Genomic DNA, 14,101 nt, shown 5'->3' on the forward strand with positions numbered 1-14,101 from the left:
CAGTGATCTGATTGATCTTTGGTTATAAAATAGACAAGCGGCTTAATCACTCCTCATAATTATTCAGGTCTGCATTCACAATGAAAGTATTTAAATTTTAGGAAGCCAATAAATAGTGGAATGTTATTTTTCAGTTTAACATTTTACATGCAGCAAAATTGATTTGTATCTGTCTGTGCTTAATGTTTATTTCCTCTGGACCTACTCATCATTTCAAAATGATACACAATTCATTAAAAAAGTAAGTATCTTATAGATTATAAAATAACTATCAATAGTAAAATTTTTTAAATATATATAATTAATTATTAGAAATTAATCTTGTAATAAAATGAAAACACTTGAAACATACTTCAGATATTCAGAGATAAATATTGTTCACTGTTAGACTGTAACAAGATCAGCATCAATTTTATTTCTCTTTTTCATTTTTATAGAGATATAAATATACTTTCACAAATATGTTGATAGGACAATATTTTCAATATTAATATCACCCAACTTTTTAAATTCCTCTTGTTTTCTAAATCAAAATTAACATAGTAATCTATAAAATTTTTTGTAACCTAATACCTGATAGCTCAATTAGGTCCTCTTTCAATTTTGTCAAAAGCAAGGAATTTGAAAACCATTGATTTCTGAAAAGATGCATTAATGTTCAAAATCATTTATTTTGTCTTTATCTGGGAAGTACTCTGAAATGGCTTCGTCAAGACTTATCAAGTGGCATTTATTTATAACTCTTACTCTTTCACAAGTGGCATCTGTTTTAACTAAAACTTGATTAAAATTTGTATAATATAGTGTTTACCACATGCCTGGTTCTATTATAAGAAGTTCTTGTGTTTTATTGGACCACAAGAAATCAGTCTTTAATGTTCAAAAATAGGTGAACACAAAAATTCATATAGTTTAACCTATTGTCTAGGTCACTTTTCTCATTGCTGAGACAAAATACCCAATACCCACAAGCTAAGGGAGGGAAGGTTCATTTAGCTTTCAGGTTTTATTTAGTTTGTTGAGGTTTCAGTCCATAGTCAGACGGCTTCAAGTCAGAGTGGCAAAACAGAGGAGGGTCACAGAAGAGAAATAGTTTACGGCAAAGCAAGAAACAGCAACCAGCTGCAGTAGCATAAGCAGCAACAGGCCTGCCTCTCCCTTTTATCTCTCTTAGGCCACATGCTTTTTGGGTAGTGCCACCCACAGGCAGATTGGGGCAACCTTAATCCCAGCATCACATCCTGAATCCCACTATCACAGACCCTAATTCAGCCACCTTTCAATACTCCCCACCTATGACCACACAAGGCTTTGGGAAGGCATTTACATATAAATCATAACACCTACATATTAACCATTTAATCTAACTGTGAATTTATGCGTAGGTAATATTTGTATATAATCTTTTAAAAAGAAAGCTGAAACATAGAGAGGTTACATTATTTGCTTAATATCTCTTTGCCTAGAAAGAAGAGAAGCCCAGCATTTGAACCCAAGTACTGAAGCTGTGATTTATAATCTTATCTATTAAATTAAATCTTCCCCTCACTATTCTCAGGAAGTTTTAGAAAATAAAAATATTCTGAATTTCAAAACATATTTGCCAATATAATATTTTAATAATTTATTTTTCTTGATAAAATGCTTTAGTAGACTTTATAAAAAGTTTAGAACTACAAATTTAGCGATTGCAAATTAATTGGTTAGGCCAGTCTTGTTTTTGTCAAACAAAAAGCGTAAAAAAAAATTGAGATGTAATATGTATTATGTACATGTTCCAACTCCTCACAAGACAGATAATTGTTATGGTCTTTGTCTAGATGTTCCCCCAAAGCCTCATGTGGTCATAGGCTATTTTGAAGGTGGCTGAATCTAGAGTGTGTGATTGATTCATGGTAGGGCTAGACCTGAGGGCACTGGGATTAAGGGTGTGAGTGCTACCTGCCGTAAGTAGTCTGTAAAATAAAAAAAGGGGCAGAAAGACATTGTTAAATTCCATTGTTGCTTTTGTTATTCTGTGAGTGCCATGGATTGTTTCTCCTCTGCAATGCCTCCCTGCCATATGCCACTTGACCTCGGAGCCAGCCGATTATGGACTGAAACATCTATAAACTCTGAGCTAAATAAACCTTTTCCCCTTTAACTTTGGGTGTTGGGTATTTTGTCTTAGTAAGAGAAAAGTAACTAACACAGTAATCATTATGTAATGCAATCATCTACTAATTTTTTAAAAATGAGAGAAAATGTTGAGGGGTGTAGCTCAGTGGTAGAGTGCTTGTCTACCATGTGTGAGGCCCTGGTTCAGTTCCTAGAACTGCAGGGGAGAAATGTTGAAGAGGTAAATTTTGTGCAATATGCATTTTATCACAATAAAAAATTAAACTGATAGTATAGAAAATTTTTAAAAAGCATTGTCAAAATATTTTCTTACAAGGGAAATTTTGATTTTATTTTTTATTCAAATAGACAATACTCATGTTGAAAAGTTTCAAAGAAATTACTGAGAAACAGCATGCAGCATGCTTTATAAAATGTAGTCCTCTTAATTATCCTGATAAGATTAACTTACTCAATTTTGTGGTAATTTATAAGACAAAATGATAAACCACAATCTATTTCTCCTTACTTATTTTTAAAAATATAATGTGATATGTAACTCATGTCATAAATCATTATGAAACTAAATGTATTTTTGTTAAATATGTGTACATATATGTTATAAACATATGCTTGGACATATGGGAATAATTAAAATAAGGTATAAAGTCAGAAAAATCTCTAATAAGTTTATTAGCTATCATAACCAAATTATTCCTATAAGTTTAAAGAAATTTCTTTATTGTCAAAAACTAATTAGTCTGGAATCTGGCATATATTTTCTTTTGTTACTAAAAAATAGAAAATACAATCATTTCATAAGATGAAATAAAGAATTAACAGGTTAACATAAGTATTTCATGATATGACTAGATAAAATGGATTTTAATTACCTTGCTAAATAATACATGTAAAATCTGAAAGAAACAAAACTAATTTTATCTAAAGGCTTAACTCTCTGTATCTTGAATATTTTGGTGGTCTCAAATATACTCCACTAATTTCACTGCTTCAACACTTAAAGTTTTTCTTTTCAGCTAATGACTTGTCCTAAGGATGAGTGTTGGAAATAGTTGAAAAGAACTGGTTACAGTTAAATGTATGAAAAATCTGGCTTCTGTATTCAGTATTTCTTAACCTTATATTGTTTGCTTTGCCCTTCTGGGATGCCCACAAATTAATGCTTTCTCTTATAATAATAGGAAGCTACAAGAGATAAAATTATAAACAGTAATTATCTATTTGCCTAGTAGAGGTTTTTCACCTTACTGTTTATCTATGATAGGGAAAGATATAAATCCTAATATGGTTTGTTTCCTTGATTTATCTTCTTAGATTGACATTTTGTAGTAATTTTATTTCAGAGAAGGTTTGGTGTGTGCCTTTCTTCTATGAAGCAGGATGGAAGAGACAGGGAGAGAATGTAGAAAAGGGGAATTTGCCTTAAGTTTCTTCCACAGTTCACTCTCAGATCAGCTTTAAGAAAAGAACACATATGAAACTGGTTCTACAGGAACTGATACTCTTAAAACTATCTTCCCTCTTTATTCCTTTTTAATGTTTCTGTGTGATAGAGATTTGTACACTTGGGTTTGTTTTCTGAAAAAAAAAAAGAATATTGTAAAGGCATGGATTGAAGAAAATTAAAACTATATCTTGCCAGTTTTGTGCTCCTCAATAAAAAGATGCATAAATTGATGTAAGGTTAACTTAGATATACAGGTACATATAAATATGTTTTAAAGCCTCCTATAGTTACCTTTATAGTCATGCAACTGCCCTATAGGTTCAATGAAAATTCATGTTTATGATTTACATAGGCTCAAATAAAACATAAGAAGACTGTATTTAATAGTTTATTGTAGTCTTTTTCAATCTAGAGCCCATAATCTCAGATATAGTCTGCAATTATTGAGGTCGGGAAATCCTGGCTAACAGATTTAGTCATTAAAAATTCAGGCCACTGGAGCTTATTTCATGTAGGTCAAATCATACCTCACCCGTTTTACTAGTTGTATTGCTTGAGAAGGTTAATTCCCTCTCTGAATCCCAGTTTTTTCATCTGTAAAATATAAACTATAATGTGATGTAAAATATTCTCTCTTATCTTTCCTTTTTTTTTTTTTGTATCGGGGATAGCACGCGGGACCTTGTGCTTGCGAGGCAGGTGGTGGCACCACTGAGCTAAATTCCTGACCAAAATATTTTCTTAGTTTGGATAAATTATGAAAAACATTTCATCATCCAGTAAGCAAAAAATGCTCCTTCAGAATAACAAAGACTCATTGTCATTCTGATGTTTGCATTCTGGATATAATAGAGAGAAAATAAAGCTGAATACTTCAGGACTACTTTTACTAATCTTGTTAACCATCATGATCAAATTTTTCCGGTACACTTAGAAAATGAGAAAACTTACATTGTTAAAAACTAATCAGTCCAGCAGCTAGCATATAATTTTAGAAAATGTATTCATTTTATATGATAAAATTAGATGAGGATCAATTCTAACTGGAATGAGAATTTCATGATATGATTTGATGTAATGGATTTTAACTACCGACATAGATTTTCATTAAATCAGACTCCCTAGAAGCCCAAATTATTCTGTTTCTACTGATAGGAAATTACCTTCTAGAAATATCTTAGCAGAGAACATGGAGTATGTGGGAGGAGGAGAAATTATCATTAGGAGTTTTAAAAAGTGTTTTGATGTTTTGTGGGACAAAGAGATAATATTTTGGCTCTAGGTTAAACACAGTATATTTCTTATTCTGATACATCTCTTATAAAAATGCTGAAAACAACTGATAAATAGATTTCCAGCAATATCCACACTATAGTTTGTTGGGTGGCCCCCAAAGACCTTTGTGTTAAAGGCTTGACACCCCAGGTAGCTGTACTGGGAGGTGGTGAGAACCCTAGGAGGCGGTGCCTAGTAAGAGGTCCTTAGGGGGCTAGGGAGAGTGTCTTCAAAGGGGATTGTGGGACTTCAGGTTCTTCCTCTTCTTCTTTTGTTTCTTGGTTATGACGTGACCAGTTCAAGCCACCGTGGCTCTCGCCATTGCCATTGCCATCTGGTACCCCCACCACCAGAGGCCTAAAAGCATTGTGAAGCCCCTGTCTTGCACTGAAACCTCTAAAAATGTAGCCCAGCTGGGCATGGTAGTGCCCGTCTGTTAATCTCCTTTACTCATGAGGTTGAGGCTGAATTGCAAGTTCAAAGACAGTCTGAGTAATTAGCGAGACCTTGGACTAAAATAAAACTAGAAAAACCTAGAGATGTATCTCAGTGGTAGACAGTCCTTAGATTCAACCCCCAGTACCAAAAAAGGTGAGGAAGGACAAAATAAACCTTTTTCTTTATAATTATTTTCTTTATAATTGTTATAGCCCGCTAACACAATCCAGATCAAATTCATTATTTAGACCAATTGGTACACACTTGGTGATAATATTCAGCAATGTCGAACGTGATAAGTAATAGTTAAGACAGGAGAGCATAGATAAGTTTTGAGTTTTCCTAACATTCTCAGTATTATTCACATTTATTATTCAGATTTAACAATCCCTTACAACAAACTATCCCCAAAGCTCAATGTCTTAATGCAAAAGCCACTGATTTCTCATTCACCTCACATTTGACACAAGGACTCTACTCTTCATAGCTGTTAGGCGACTCAGCTCTCTTCCTGTAGCTCCACCATCCTCTAAGGCCTTGGGGTCTGACACTGAATTCTCCATAGCCAGAGGGAAGACAGGAAGGAAAAGAATCTACAGGGTCTCATTTAAGGCTTTAGGGGCCAGTCTCAGAAAGGACACATCATTCAGATACACATTAAATTCACTAGAATTTGGACTCATGGCTCTGTTTTCAAGGAGCTAGAAAGAAGACAATGAAAGAAGAGTATGTAGCTATTCGTGAAAAACTGGTTGTTGCTTTTTTTTTTTTTTTGTACCAGGGTTAAACTCTGGACCTTGCGCTTTTGAGGCAGGCACACTGAAACCACTGAGCTAAATCCCCTGGCCTGAAAAACTGGTTGCGTTCTGCCTCTCTTCCATAGAAATTCAGAAACTTGGTTTAAATTCACATATTTTTCCTGATATGGTAATGATATTATGTTTTACAAATGTTTCTGTTACATTCACCCTTTGTTTTTACTTAATTATAAATGGTAATAATTCATTTATTCTTTACTCCAGGAGAATCTGAGTAATCCTACATACTTGTTGATTTAATCCTATTTAAATAAATTTAGTTAATTTTCATAACAACAAGGTTCCACATGATTTCATTTAAATCCAATTTCCTAGAAAAAAATTCACAAACATAAAGTACAGTTTTCCATAGTTTCCACATAAACAAAAATCAATATCTTGAGGCTAATAGTAAACAACAATATACTTTGTAATAAAACTAAAATCTCCTAGAAGATCTTACAAATTACTACCTTTATGAGTGAAAAGATATAAATCTTATGCTGACAAAACTTAATGAGAAAGGATAGTCACTTGAATCTTTCTAATAGTATGTCTTAACATCTTCACTGGTATCTGACATGTAAATATTCTTTAGCCATCTGTTCTGTTATTTAACAAGATACTAAGTTCTGGTTGGTTTCCTCATATTTTTTAAACACTTATGTCAAGAACTTTAAGTTTCTTATTCTTTCAAAATTTTAGTTATTGAAATTCAGGGCTTGTCATTTCTATTTTAATTTATTCTTCATTAAAGATCTTGGGGATTTAATATTTTTATTTCTCTTGCTAATAATATTTTTGCTGAAAGAGATATTTAGCAAATGCTGCTAGTCAAAAACACTGGTACATGTTTTTTAGCAGATTCAAGATATATGGAGATATTTGGAGTTTATTTGGGGTACAATAGGCAAATAGAATTATCTTCCCAATTCTTCTTCCATCTCTGATACACACAATCTATTTCTTAGGTCATAATTTGGCATAAAGGCCTCTGTGAGTTTTCTCAATATGTAGTCATGATTTTATTGTCATCACTGTCATTACTATACCATTTGGACTGCCATTCTACATATTTACACCAATAATTATACTTGCTGAGTTCAGTTTCCCTTTTTGCTCTACATATTGAACAACCTAGAATCATAGCAGACCCTGTTTAAACACTATCCATGGAGACATCTGAAACTTAAATTGATGTTTACTACTTTGCAGCTTCTAGAACATTCTATTTTTATTTTCCCAGCAGTCTATGAAACTCCATTTCTACTTTTCTTTCCCAAGGTAAGCTGATGCTAAGGAAAGTTCAATGGGAGAATATTAACCTCTAGGTAATAACATTCACACACAATTTTACCTGTTTAAAAACCTTAGTTGACTTCCTGTTACTCTAGAGATAAATTCCACATTACTCTGTGTGGCTTATGAAACACTAATATGACGCTATTACATACTGACCACTTTTTCATTTGGCCATTTGTCACTGCAAATGTGTGAGGTGGGAACGGGGCCGGCAGAACAAAGAGGCTGAAGAGTATTTCAGGCAGATGTCCCAGCACATAAAAATAGCTAGAGATGAAAAAAGAAAAGTGCATAACCACCTGAATCTCTGCAAAAGATTAAAGGCATTCTCAAGTGCTACCCAGAGCACTTTTCTGCCTCATTGTTTCATGACTGATCCCTGTCTACTCCTGCAGTTTGAGCTTTTAGATGGTTATGTCCAAGCAGCATTGTGTATGTATATTTTTGAGAGGTGAAGGAAAGGTACTGGCTACAAAAGGGCCATTCATCTATATCCACATCTTCCACAAATTCTTAATCAAATTATCAGAAGTAAAGTGGTAGCAATTCACTTGCAGTTAAATGATTATTTTAAAATTATCAAGATGTGTATTTGTAATAAATCATTTAAATGTCACTTTTAATAATATTTGTGTAGTAATAGATTTAGGAGTTTCAAACAAAATAACAAATAAAATGTGATTAACAATCAGCTATATATGACACCACAAAATCTTAGGCTAGGCTTAATTTTGTCATTATAGTAAAAGTCCTAATTTTGTTCTACATAATTACTTTGGCTTCTGTAGATGTGGAAGAATTTATGTATCATAATTAGAACTTAACTAGAAACATTATTTTTTAATTACCAGAAATGCATTTATAAAGTTGGAGCTCAAATTTCTGTTCTTTCTACAGAGTCATATAGAATATTATTATGTGTAGCACTGCTAAAATGGAAGGGCATTTTCTGTGAAGCATCCAATTGAAAAAAAAGCTATGTAGCGAATTTTCTACAAAAGCTTATAGTATATAGTCCTGAAGAATACATTTTTACTAGGAGTGGTGATGTGTGCCTGTAACTCAGGGAAGTTGAGCCAGGAGAATCACAAGTTTGAGCCCAGTCTGGACAACCTAGTTGCCTAATGAGACTATGTCTCAAAATCAAAATAAATGAAGAAAGAAAGAGGAAAAAAGGACTGGGATGTAGTTTAGTGAGAAGGCCTTTGGTACAAATTCCAGTACAGCCGCCCCCCCCCCCCCCGTCCAATTATTTTCAATGAGATTTCTTGTTTCCTTTAAGGTAAAATTTTAATTCTATCATTGTTTATGGTCGCAGACCAAAGGAAGGATGTAGTTTCATCTAAACCTTTCTAATCATCTAATCTCAGGAAGAGAAATTATAAAGGAATTATAACCCATTTAGTTGAGGTTCTACCACTTCTATAGTTCTCAACACAAGTAGTTTCTTTGTTTTTATTTAATAGTTTCCTATTATAGAGAAATTACATGAAAAAAATACAATCTTGAATTTGATGAAACTAAAGGAGGCTCTACTTTGGTATGGAAGTGAGAGAGAGAGAAGGATATCTTTAAAGTCATTGATCTTTCATCTGTTTATCTTTTGTAAGTAGCTTGTATGGCTTGGCCTAGAGTAACCTAGAGTATGTGTATTCCAGCTGAAAAATGGTTATCAACATGACAGTGAATTAGTACAGGGTATCTGACCATGTTAAAATTGTTTTAGTTTTATTGGGCCACTAAACTATTCTCAAACCTTAAAAAGTCCAAATTGTTGTTTGAGGTGTTAAAATTTTGTTGTTGTTGGTCAGTCCTTTGTTGATCTCTAATGTAGAATTGGAAAAGAAACTGGCAAAGACTAAAAATGTTTGAAAAAGTAAATGGTTGTCTAGATAGCAGGTAAAATTACAATACAGAGTAATTAGATTTAGTGTAAAATCTAATTTGTATTCCACAGTTCATATGATCCTTTGTAATCTATCTACTCTTACTTCTCAACTTGTATTTCTCAACTTTCGATGTATTCCAACATCACTTGTACACTTTCTATTATGTATATGTATCAAACTTGTTCCAACCAGAGACCTTGCACTTGTTCATCCCTCAAATGAACAAGTTTGAGGGTTCTTTTTCCCCAAATAATCACATGAATGACTCTTGCTTATAATTTAGGTCTTTGTTTAAATATTACCTCCTTCCTTGTTGCCATTTATTTTAGTTTATTGCAGCTCAAATCATTATCTAAAAGACTATGGCTCCTTGATAAATAGACCATCTGAATGAATGATCATTTTACAGAGTATCAGAAGAGTTTGGGACAAGTGAGGGTTTGGGAAGTCAAGTAGCATCAGCAAGGTTTAGTAGAAGTCAGACACAACATAACTATGACTTCTGAAATCTAATACCAGAAACATAACTCCAAGCTACAAAATTATTTCTAAATAGCATAGATGATTTACTTAGTAAGCCACTCCCTGGGCTGATGCATTTGGATATTGCATTAATCATTTTAGAATAGTAAGCTTCAGTTTTCATTGCTTTTAGACTGTTGTTGTCCATAACTTAGTCCATTTAGTGCTGATATTAACTTTTAGAACAATAAGTTTTTATCCTTTTATTACAAATTCAGTTCGCTGCAATGTATTAGCTATAACATAGCATATTGAGAATTTGTATTAACTCTTTGAGTTCAATGGCCAGATATTATTAAATGCACTGAGGCACAATTATTATTCTTTGGTTCATATTGAAACTTGAATTTTAACATGTATTTTTTTGGAAAGATAAGTATATTAATTAGGTGGCACCCCTAAAATCATATCTATAATATGATATACAAAAATACTATAAATTTTGATTTCCCTCTAGGCAAAGTCATCGAATATTTATTGGTACAATGTACTATGTGAAATAAAGGTGTCTTGGTTTGTTTTCTATTGTTAAAAACATAATCTGGTTTTTTGTCTGCAGCAACGTGGCTGCGGTCTCAATGTCAGTGGTGCTGAGGTAATTGTTGTTGGGGAGGAGGGCAGTGGTTACAGCTGCCATTCCATTTCCAGGGTTGACCGGGTTGTTGCACACATCTACATGGAGGTTGGCACAGGACCAAATTCGAGACACACAACTTATAACAGTTGATGAAAAGTTGGGTATCACTACATGAACTGGTGTTCCAGGAGAGCATATCAAAACTGGAAAACCACGATCTTTGTTCCTGCTCGCAATAACATGCAGTCTGGTGTAAATAAGGCAAAGAAATGGCAAATGGAGTTTGATACCAGGAATGATGGGACAATCCTTTGATGGATTGAGCACAACTGTTGATCTCTGTCCAACATGGTTCTAAGCTTCAGTACCAACGAAGATGCAGTTGCCTTTGCAGAAAAAAATGGGTGGAGCTATATGACATTGAAGAGAGGAAAGTTCCAAAACCTAAGTCCAAGATTTATGGTGCAAACTTTTCTTGGAACGAAAGAACAAGTGTATCCTCAAAATAGCTATTTATTGGCTATGTCTCTGTGTTTGATGTTAAATAAAGTCATCTGTGCAGTATTTATAATCTATATATCCATCTCTATCTAATAAATTTGGCCTTTAAACCTACAAAAACCCCCATAATGCCACAAAGTGGGTAAATTATAAAGAAAAGATACTTGTTTTGACTCACAGTTTTTTTCAACATCTAAGGGCTGAATATGGTGATGTTTTTCTTGCTGGAAGAGTCCTAAGCTGACAAAGGGTTCCACATGACAAGATACAGAGAGCTCACAAGAAACTTATCCAGAATGATTTTTATAGCAGACCATTTCTCGAAATAACCATTAACTCATCAGTCCATAAATCTATTAATCATATGAATGGGTTAATGCTTTCATGGCACAGAGCAGAGTCTTGATCACCTCTTAAAGATCCATCCCTAAAAGGTCCCACCTTTTTAATATCTCATAATGGAGATTAAATCCCAATGGATTTCAGAGGGTACAAACTATAGCACAAGATGAATTTGAACTCCAATAGGAAAAATATTGAATGAAATATCACCCGTGTGATCAACAGTCTGGGTAAAAACACATCAGGTCAGTGTTCTCACGTTTTTTATATTCTGAAATTCCCCTTTAAATGTTATTCTTAAAAATATACATGTACACATATATAGACAGTATACTACAATTTGATTGTTCATTCAACTAATTTGTATTAAGAAGTATTATTATATGCTAGGACTGTGTAAAGTATGGTGACACTGAAATCAGGCTATCATCCTGCAGAGACTCTCAGTCTTGTGAATAAAAGGAATTGCTAAAGGAATAATTTCAGTGTAATAAATTCTGTAATGAAGAAGTGAATGGGGCAGGAAAAAAGCAAGACTAATCCTGCTCACTGAATGCAAGGAATACATCCAGAAGATAGATAAACTAAATCCTGAAGGGGGAGTTTGAAAAGTTGTCAAGTTGAAGAAGGTATTGCAGGTAGATGGAGGTGTTGTGGAGATCCAAGCAATAGGACTTTTGAGGGAATTTCAAGAAACTAGGCACAGTTTGAGCACAAGCGTATAAGTGTGAGAAAAATTAGCACGTGCAAAGTATAGAAGAGTACATCACGAAGAGTTATTTGGGGACACTATTGACATTTTGGTGTATGTGTATGTGGTACAAATCTTTCTTATGCAAGGATTTAATAACCTTGGTCCCTGCTCATGCCTGTAGTAATCTGTAGTTTTATGCAAAACTGGAAGTGTTCTCACTTTTGGTAGCCATTCTTGAAGATGGTCACCATCATACAGAATTGTGTTATCAACATCCACGTTGTACCTGGGTTGGTCCATGTGACCAGTAGCACAGAAGTGACAAATCCCTTTGGAGGTTGAGTTATACATGATTTTGGAGTCTGTCTTGGTGTGTCTGTCTGTCTGTCTGTCTCTTTCTCGCTTGTATACACACACACACACACACACACACACACACTCTCACATACTCATATCACTCATATGACTCTAGGGAAAGCCAGGTGCCATGTCTGCTGAGCAGCATTATGGAAATAAGCCTCCTGTCCACAGTCACATGAATGAGGATAGAACCATATCCTCCTGCCCATTCAGATAGTTGTAGCTGTGACCAACAACCTGACTGCCATCTCAGAAGAGACAGAGCCTCCTACTTAAGCCATCCTGGCTTCCAGATCCTCAGAAGCTAATATGAGATAATAAGCATTTTTGTTTTTTGCTTTTGAGTTATGTAATATTTTGATAGAATAGGAATATACTACTGTTTTGCAGATGCCCTCTAGGGGAGGAGCACATATATGAAGTGAAACCTGCAGGTCTATGCTAAATGCTTTGAACTTTTGTCAGTGGGCAGTTACTGGTGAATTTGGGGGATAACTCTGATTTAAAATAATTGCATTTTCTTTGAATATATATTATTCTAGTCCCTCTTTGATTCCTCACTAGTGTTTGTTCATTTGCCTCTAAAAGGCCTAACAGACCACATGATAGTTGTTGATTTATTGCTCTCCTGACTATAGTGTGATCCTTCTAAGAACAGAGATGGATTCTTACTATTTTAAAAAATAATTCTCTTTGTTCCTGGAATCCTGCTAAGCATAGTGAAAGGCACCCAGTAAACACTTGCTGATTAATCAAGTGATAGGAGTTAAAAAAAAACCTTTAGTCAAGGTGCTGGGTTAGCAGGATATTACATAAGAAAGTGACAAAGAAAATGTATTGTAAGGATGTCAACATTTCACTCACATTTATGGTTAGCTTTGGAAGTAGAACTATGAGGAACATTATTAAAAAGCCTTAATACTACCTACTGTTGTACCAACAAAGATACAAGTCAGGGACCCTGCTGGAATATTCTGGCAGATCCCAGTAATGTTATGTGAGGTTCATAGTTACAAAACAACAATAAGCAAAGACCACAAAAGAAACTGAAAAAAGTTAAGGGTTTTCTTGCTTTTTCGAAGGTAATGATTTGGTTTTTAATAGTTGGTTTATAACTAGTTTATAAACAGTTTCAGCAGGAATAAGCAGCATAATGCATGCTATCTGTGTAGAGTTATAAGTATATAGAACTAAAAAAGATTGATTACATGAAGGTATAAAAGTATCTTTTAAAAAAAATGCAAGTGCAAGAAAATTACAGAGAGATGCCACTTGAAATTCTCTTTTACAAAAAACATCTTTATTGGAAATTCTGAATATACCCTGGACTTCTTGGTGAAATTTACAAATGTCTCTTATTGATTCAAATATCTTAAGGTCTAAATAATTATTCAACTATAAGAATAGGCAGAAAGGTACATCAAAACTCCAAACATGAAGATACCACAGGAGTCATCTCAGCATGCCATCCTTCAGAGAGATGGAGAAAGGAGTCCAAGTGGCTCACTGGTCCTTTTTATTCTTTTCTTCATATCATTTTCCAGTCACTCAGACTGGAGTGCATTGAGTAGGGTAGAGGTAGGTTTGGAAGTGTAGAAATAGGGCCAGAGAGAAACTGGATAGGTAAATGTTGCAATGTTGTGTTAAAATAACCTCAAAACCCACACACATAGTGGGTTTTCTACAATGCTTCCTATGAATAAATGAGACATTTGATTTCACATTTTTCCAAAATAAAGCCAATTCTTTCTCCTTGTATTTCTTTCAGTGTTTTAGCTGAAATTTTTGTGTTCTCTTGAAGCCCAAAAATTGTTGTCCAATTCCTTGTTTCATAAGAGC

The 14,101-nt window shown here is 34.0% G+C and overlaps 1 pseudogene; it reads left to right on the forward strand.

Annotated features, from left to right (window-relative positions):
- The first annotated feature begins 10,357 nt into the window (after nt 1–10,357).
- On the forward strand, nt 10,358–11,008 carry LOC101697725 (NADH dehydrogenase [ubiquinone] iron-sulfur protein 4, mitochondrial pseudogene; annotated as a pseudogene).
- The last annotated feature ends 3,093 nt before the right edge of the window (nt 11,009–14,101 follow it).

The sequence above is a fragment of the Heterocephalus glaber genome, unplaced genomic scaffold (genome assembly GCF_053883595.1).
Source record: "Heterocephalus glaber isolate CG9 unplaced genomic scaffold, H.glaber_assembly_v1.0 deba00001572, whole genome shotgun sequence".
Taxonomy (NCBI): Eukaryota; Metazoa; Chordata; class Mammalia; order Rodentia; family Bathyergidae; genus Heterocephalus; species Heterocephalus glaber.